Genomic DNA, 7,145 nt, shown 5'->3' with positions numbered 1-7,145 from the left:
TAGAGGATAGGAAAGGCAGCAGAACACAACAGACACTAGTATGGCAATATGTAAATCAATGGATGTGTAACTGATGTGATTCTGCAATCTGTATATGGGGTAAAAATGGGAGCTCATAACCCACTTGAATCAAAGTGTGAAATATGATATATCAAGAACTATGTAATGTTTTGAACAACCAACAATAAAAAATTAAAAAAAAAGAGAGAGAATACAGTAAGAGCCGTGGGATGTCATTTCTGAGATTAGGTTATAGAAGTCCGCATCTTCTCCCCCTGCTGCCGTGCTCCTCAGCTTTCTACCTCTAATGAAGCCAGCTACTTGCCCTCCGGAGAGGCTGCCGGCAACAACCGAAGAGATTGCCAGCCAACAGCCAGCCATGAGCTGCTGCAGCCAATAACTAGTGTGAACACCTGGAAGAGGATGTTGCCCAGGTGAGTCTAGAGATGACTGTAGCCCCCACTGAGATCCCAACCACATCCTGTGGGATCTTGCAAGCTATTCCAGGTCCTGTCCCACAGAAATTGACACAAAACTCACGTTGTTCTGAGCCCCTGAGTTTTGGGGTGATTTGTTTTTCAGCAATAGATAACAAGTACACTTTCCAATCAGGCTTTCAGGTAGAAAAAACGAGATCATGTGTGTGCCTGAGTGCATGCCCAAGCCCAATACAACCAGAAGTGTCCCTGAATCTGAATCTCAACTCTTCCCCCACCCTCCCTGTTAATGAGAATGTCTCCTGATGAGTTTAGAACAAGGTTTTCTGATAGTTCAACTTGAGAACTGCCTTAATTTTGTGGGTAGAAGTGCTGGGTGAAGCAGAAGTTTTTACACCAGACTCTTGTGCATAGGCAGAGTCCCTTTGGCATAGACCTTTCTTCTCATAAGAGTCAGTAGGTGCCAGCTTGCAAACATGCAGAGATTAAGCACCCAAACCAGGAGATGGGGTGGGGGTGGTATAGCATACTCAGCAACAGCTGGTCAGCATGGACACTGGCTAATGGGTCCTACCCAGGGAAGCCCTGGTCCCCAGGAAAGGCTATGCAAGATTCTGGGATGCTTAACAAGGCTTTCTTCTCACTAGTACCACCGCCCCTCCCCACTTCTGCCTCCCAGTCCCTGGTAACCTCTCTTCTACTTTTGGTCTCTATGCATTTGCCTATTTTAGGTTTCTCACGTAAGTGGGATCATAGAATATGAATCTGGCTTATTTCTCTTAATGTCATCAAGGTTTATCTGTGTTGTAGCATATATGACAACTTCATTCCCTTGTAAAGCTGAACAATATTCCATTGTGTGTATAGACTACATATCACCTAACCATTCATCTATCAATGGGTATTTTTTCCGTTTCTACCTTTTGATTATTGAGAATAATACCACTAAAGTGTGGGTGTACAAATACCTATTCAAGTCCATGCTTTCAATTCTCTGGGATCTAAATTTAAGAGTATAATTTCTAGGTACTATGATAATCCCATGTTCAATGTTTGTAGGAAATGTTACTCTTTTTCCACAGTGACTGCACCATTCTACCTCCCCATAAGCCATGCACAAGAGTTCCAATTTCCCTTCATCATTTTTTTTCAAATTATACCCTCCTGATTGGTGGAACATGGTACCTTATCATGGTTTGTTTGCTTGCTTGTTTGTTTCTTTTTCTGGTACTGGAGATGAAACTCAGGGTCTCGTGCTTACTACTCAAGTGCTCTACCACAGAGCTATGTTCCCAGATTTTTTTTATTTTTATTTTTCAGACAGGGTCTCGCTAAGTTGCCCAGGCTGGCCTTGAACATGCCATCTCCCTGCCTCCTAGCCTACCAAGTAGCTGGGATCACAGGTATGCGCTGCCGTGCCAGGTTCTCACCATGGTTTTCATTTATATTTTCCTAACAATGAGTAATGTTTAGTTTTGTTTCATGTACTTACTGGTCATTTGTTTAAAAGACAAGGATTTTTGAACTGAGCAGCTAATTAAAGTCATGAATGGCGTCCTGCTACTCCTTCTTCATTTATCTGCCCCTCCTTTCTTAGGAACACCCCAGTGGCATTCAGGTCTTTATTGGTTCAGCTAAATTATATTCAGCCTGTGAATAAATAACGCTATGTTTAAATAAAGTTTTATTTATAAATTTAAAGATATTTGGTCTAAAGATTGCTTTTCATTTTGATCTTATGTCTTTCTTAAGCTTTTATATTAAAATATTCTGCCTTTTAAGCAGGTCAGGAGCTGGGATGTATCTCAATAGTAGAACACTTGCCTAGCAAGGCCTCAGGTTTGATCCCCAGCACTTCAAAGAACAATAAAAGCAGATCAGAAGATAATGTGTCCATCTACAATTAAAAAAAATTTTTTAAGTGTTTGTCATTTTTCAAGATCCACTGATAAAATAAAAAGGTAGGAATCTTATGTAAATCTCCAAATTTTTCCGAAACTTTCAGGACTGAGAAAATAACAAGTCTGACAACATTTGTGTTAGTTGTCTATCGATGTATAATAAATTATTCTCAAATGTGGCAGTTGAAAATAATAAATATTTGGTTTTTTTCCAAAGTTTCTGTGAGTGGAAAGAGCCGATTCCCACTAGCTCTGGGTCTTTCATGAGGTATGATTAGTGTGTGAACTGGATATGGTTTCATTTGAAGACTCAGCTGAGGAAGAAAGGCTCATTGCCAAGCTCATTCATAGGCTGGCAAGATTTGACTCCTTGCAGGCTTTTGAAACACTTTTTTTCCTTGAACTGTGGGGATAAAACCCAGGACCTCATGCATGGTAGGCAAGTGCTCTGCCACTGAGCTACATTTCAGCCAAGTTTTACACTCTCTCTCTCTCTTTTTTTTTTTTTTTCCTTCTTAAAAGGTACCTCTTATAAACCAGGGTTTCATTTATTTATTTGTGTGTGTGTGTGTGTGTGTGTGTGTGTTTGTGTGTTGCTGGGAATTGAACCCAGGGCTTTGTGCATGGGAGGCAAGTACTCTATCAACTGAGCTACGTTCCCCCACCCCCAGTTTTGCAGTCTTTTGAATTAAGGAACTCAATTCTTTCCCTTATGTCTCCAAAAGGCTGGCTTCGAGAAGAACAAGTCAGCCAAAAAGCAAGAGAGGGCAAGCAAGATGGAAGCCAGAGTCTTACAGAGGATGCCTCTGCAACCATAATCCAGAATATGGGAAAGCCAGATTTGGAGGGACAGCAAGCCTTGTTTAGTGTTGCAAGAGGAAAGGAGAAAGGGCTGGGAGCCACCACCCCTACCTGCACAGGTATGTTGAAAAGAAGCTGAGGGATGGCGGACCCCTGGCTTCCATCTTCACCAAAAAAAACTATAGAGAAGCTACCAAGAACTGGGGGAGAGGGGCAGATGGTGATGTAGGAGACTTGAAAACAAAGAGCTTTAAAATAGCTGGTGTGGAGAACAAGAGACAGATGTGAGCAGAGAAACTCACATAAAGTTATGTCCTAGCTGGGACCTGAGCCTGGAGAAGATTTTTTTTTAACTCTGCACAAGCTGAACTTCAAGACTCCAAGCAGTTTGTATCCATAACAAGGAGTTGATACTTATAAAAATCCACCCCAGAGTCAGACTAGACTTTTCCTGGGAAAACCATCTTGCATGAAATAAATGACCAACTTGTTATCTCTGCAGGGCACTAGGAAGCCACAAGGAACCTTGTGTATCTTGTGGGGAGAAAGAGAGCTGGATGGGGCTCTGGGCATCCTATATGCACATATAATGTTGCATCCCTGAGCCAACCAGCTGCAACCAGAGCACAAGTGGGCTGCTGTCCCTCTCAGAAATTAGATCAACAACCTACTTTCAAGTGTCCTAGGCAAGACAAATCCTTGCCACCAATCACTCATGGAGAATAAGCGGGAATTAAATGGGACCTAGACTGCCAAAGAATTCAGAATCATTTTCACCAAATTCTACTTTTAAATCAAGGTCAAAAAACCCACTGACCTTGAACCTTTGTTTTAACAACAGCCAGTGTTAGCCCCAGAACAGGACCCTGAAACAGACTGCACACTTAACCTTAGAGACACCAACATTCTTTGCTGGTCCCTAATATGCTGTGGACCTGGAAATAAATCCCCAGGCTCACTGACCTGAGCTATATTCCTTATGCCCAGAAGGAACAGGAACCAAATGAAAAAAAAAAAAAAAAAGGTGTGAGAGAAAAAATTTTGAAGAGAATGATATTTACAGATAGGCTTACTGTCTTTCTTGCTTTAAACTTCTGAACTTTAAAGCTTTGGACAGGTGCAAATTTGTAATCAGATTGTCAGACACAGAATTTTCTGGCTGGGGGATAGAGTCCTTCCAGCTTCCTGAATTTTCTTCTTATAATCAACTCCATGGGGATTTAAAATAACTGTGCAAGAGATAGGCTTAGCCATCAAAAACCAGGAAAGAGGGGGATGTGAGCCTTGCATTACTGTAGGAGGACTTTTTGTGTGTAAATCCAGCACCTAATTCCACACGCCCACTTACGGTGGTACATCAGCCAAGAACCGCGCTTTCCGCGGCTGGTTTTCCCACAGTAAGCTGGGACTGGGAACCCATCTCTCCCAGGCAACAGCCACTTCCTGGCTCCAGTTAAGGAGCCAGAAAGAGAAACCACAGAAACCTAAAGGACAGGAGAGGACGCCTCCAGTCTAGGTGCGTATGCTCCACAGGCACCACTCGCGCGCTCCTGTCCCCTGACCCTGGCTGGGAGGCAGAGTGGCCAGAGGTCGCAGGTGAGTTCTCCTGAGAACGTTCTGAGTCGGAGGTGGGAGGAGAAGGACCGGTTCAAAGACAAACCGTGATGCCTTGCCAAGGTGACCTTATTGTGGACCCAGAGAAACAATTCGGTCCTGGAGATCATCGCCCCTTTCGCGTCTCCAGACGCCCCCCAGTGGTCGCAGCGCACCTTGCAGCTCCACGGTTCCCTTGAGGGGTTATAGCAGCCACACCCGGGGTGAGGCAGACAAAAGATGTTGCAGGGTGGGAGGCCCTCTAGGACCCCTCCTTCCAAAAGCAGGTCTGGGAGACTGCAGCACCTTCCGCAGTGGGCTCGGGCGGCTGGGTCTGGGCTCCAGACACGGGCAGAAGTGGTGACCAAGGAGGAGGGACGCTTCCGAACAACTGGATGCCCAGGGCCCAGAGAAGTGCCTGGAGCCCAGTGGCTGCTCACAAAGAAGGGATAGCGAACTGGATGAGCTCAGGAAGCAGTCCGAGGGCTGAGAGGCGACCAGCCCCCGGCCTCCGGGGTCTGTAGCATGAGATGCTTCCCGCGATAACCATTCAGACATGTCTAGACCGCACTGGGTGGATTCTGGACAGACAGACAGACAGACAGACACACACACACACACACACACACTTCCAGGTCCATGAACGCCCCATTTTTGCAAACATTTTGCTCCTCGCAGAGAAAGAAAAATAAAGGATAAAGGGCAGGGCCTTGGGGGCTACGTTTCACTGATCTTCCTCCCAGCTCCTGCGGGGCTTTGCAGCGTTGCGCTGACAGGGTAATAAGGCACTGCCCCCTGGTGGCCTCTTCCCGCCACAGCAACTGTTGTTAACTTGGGCCACTGGCTGTAAATTCTCTGCTCTGTCAGTTTGTGCAACCCTCTACTCCACCCCTGTCACAACCACCTGGGGATGGGCACAAGAGGGTCAAAAGAATATCATAAAATAGCATTTTCTGATTAAGTTCACTTGTGGAATTGTGGGTTCTAAGGACCTCCATAGTTTCCAACCAATTAATTTAAAAACTTCCAGGGAGTCTGGGCCACTCTGACAGTCACCATTTTCTCTTGCTGAGATAACCCTTTCTCTGCCCCTTGCTCTCCTTCTCTCCCTGGTCCTCTCAGTTCTGAGCTCCACCATGGCCCCTGCCAAAGGCCCTCCTATGTAGTCCTGCTGCCCTGCTCTTCTTCCTCTCCACCTACTCAGAGCTGCCCTTTCCATCTCACAGCAAGTGACTCTCTAAGTTCAAGTTGGTGCCACCAACAGATGACGTCTTTCTTCAGGTCGCTTCTCACAGTCCATGTCAGTATTACCCCCACCGCCATTCCAAGGTCTCAAGTTAGGCTCTCAGACTAAAATTCCTGCTTTATTTTCAAGGTAAGGTTTTTTGTTTTGTTTTTACATTTTTAAGCCTGATCCTTTCAGCTATTGGATTGATTGAGAAAGTATTGGGTATAAAAGATAAAGGCAGAGAATGAGGACATTTAGATCCCAGGCCTGGTGCTTACCAACCACCTCTGAAACCCTGAAGTGGCATCAGTGGAGAATTCTGGTGCTTGCAGATGGAGGTGGACCTTAAGTGTGCTGAGCTGACCCAGAGGGCAGTGATGAAGCAACAACTGAGGAGATACTCCTGGGCTTCCCTGAGCTACTGGGCAGGTGTAGATAAGTGGCCAAGGGTTCAAGAGGGAGAAAAATAAAAATAACTTTATCCAAGCTTGCTGAGATATCTGATCACTTCATGTTCCTAAGAAAAGAATTCCTGTAGCATTGTAAGTTCCCTTCCTCTGACAAAATTTCTAAGCTAGGGTGTGTGACTTGGTAGTGGAGCACTTGCCTAGCATGCACAAGACCCTAGGTTTGGTCCTCAGCTCCTAAGGAGTGTAGGGGGGGAGTTTTTTTTTTTTATTGGTTGTTCAAAACATTACAAAGCTCTTGACATATCATATTTCATACATTAGATTCAAGTGGGTTATGAACTCCCATTTTTACCCCAAATACAGATTGCAGAATCACATCGGTTACACATCCACATTTTTACATAATGTTACACATCCACATTTTTACATAATGCCCTATTAGTAACTGTTGTATTCTGCTACCTTTCCTATCCTCTACTATCCCCCCTCCCCTCCCCTCCCATCTTCTCTCTCTACCCCCTCTACTGTAATTCATTTCTCTCCTTGTTTATTTTCCCATTCCCCTCACAACCTCTTATATGTAATTTTGTATAACAATGAGGGTCTCCCTCCATTTCCATGCAATTTCCCTTTTTTCTCCCTTTCCCTCCCACCTCTCGTCCCTGTTTAATGTTAATCTTCTCTTCCTGCTCTTCCTCCCTGCTGTTCTTAGTTGCTCTCATTATATCAAAGAAGACATTTGGTATTTGTTTTTTAGGGATTGGCTAGCTTCACT

At 44.7% G+C, this 7,145-nt stretch overlaps 1 long non-coding RNA gene across 1 annotated transcript in view; it reads left to right on the top strand.

Annotated features, from left to right (window-relative positions):
• The first annotated feature begins 5,846 nt into the window (after positions 1-5,846).
• The window catches only part of LOC125617146, a 3,926-nt gene continuing 2,627 nt past the window's right edge, over positions 5,847-7,145 (top strand). Inside the window, exon 1 of the long non-coding RNA XR_007348028.1 lies at positions 5,847-6,107. This is a non-coding gene — a long non-coding RNA (uncharacterized LOC125617146). The remainder of the gene's footprint in view (positions 6,108-7,145) is intronic.

Source organism: Marmota marmota, unplaced genomic scaffold, assembly GCF_001458135.2.
Source record: "Marmota marmota marmota unplaced genomic scaffold, marMar, whole genome shotgun sequence".
NCBI lineage: Eukaryota > Metazoa > Chordata > Mammalia > Rodentia > Sciuridae > Marmota > Marmota marmota.
This window is presented reverse-complemented; position numbering and strand designations above follow the sequence as displayed.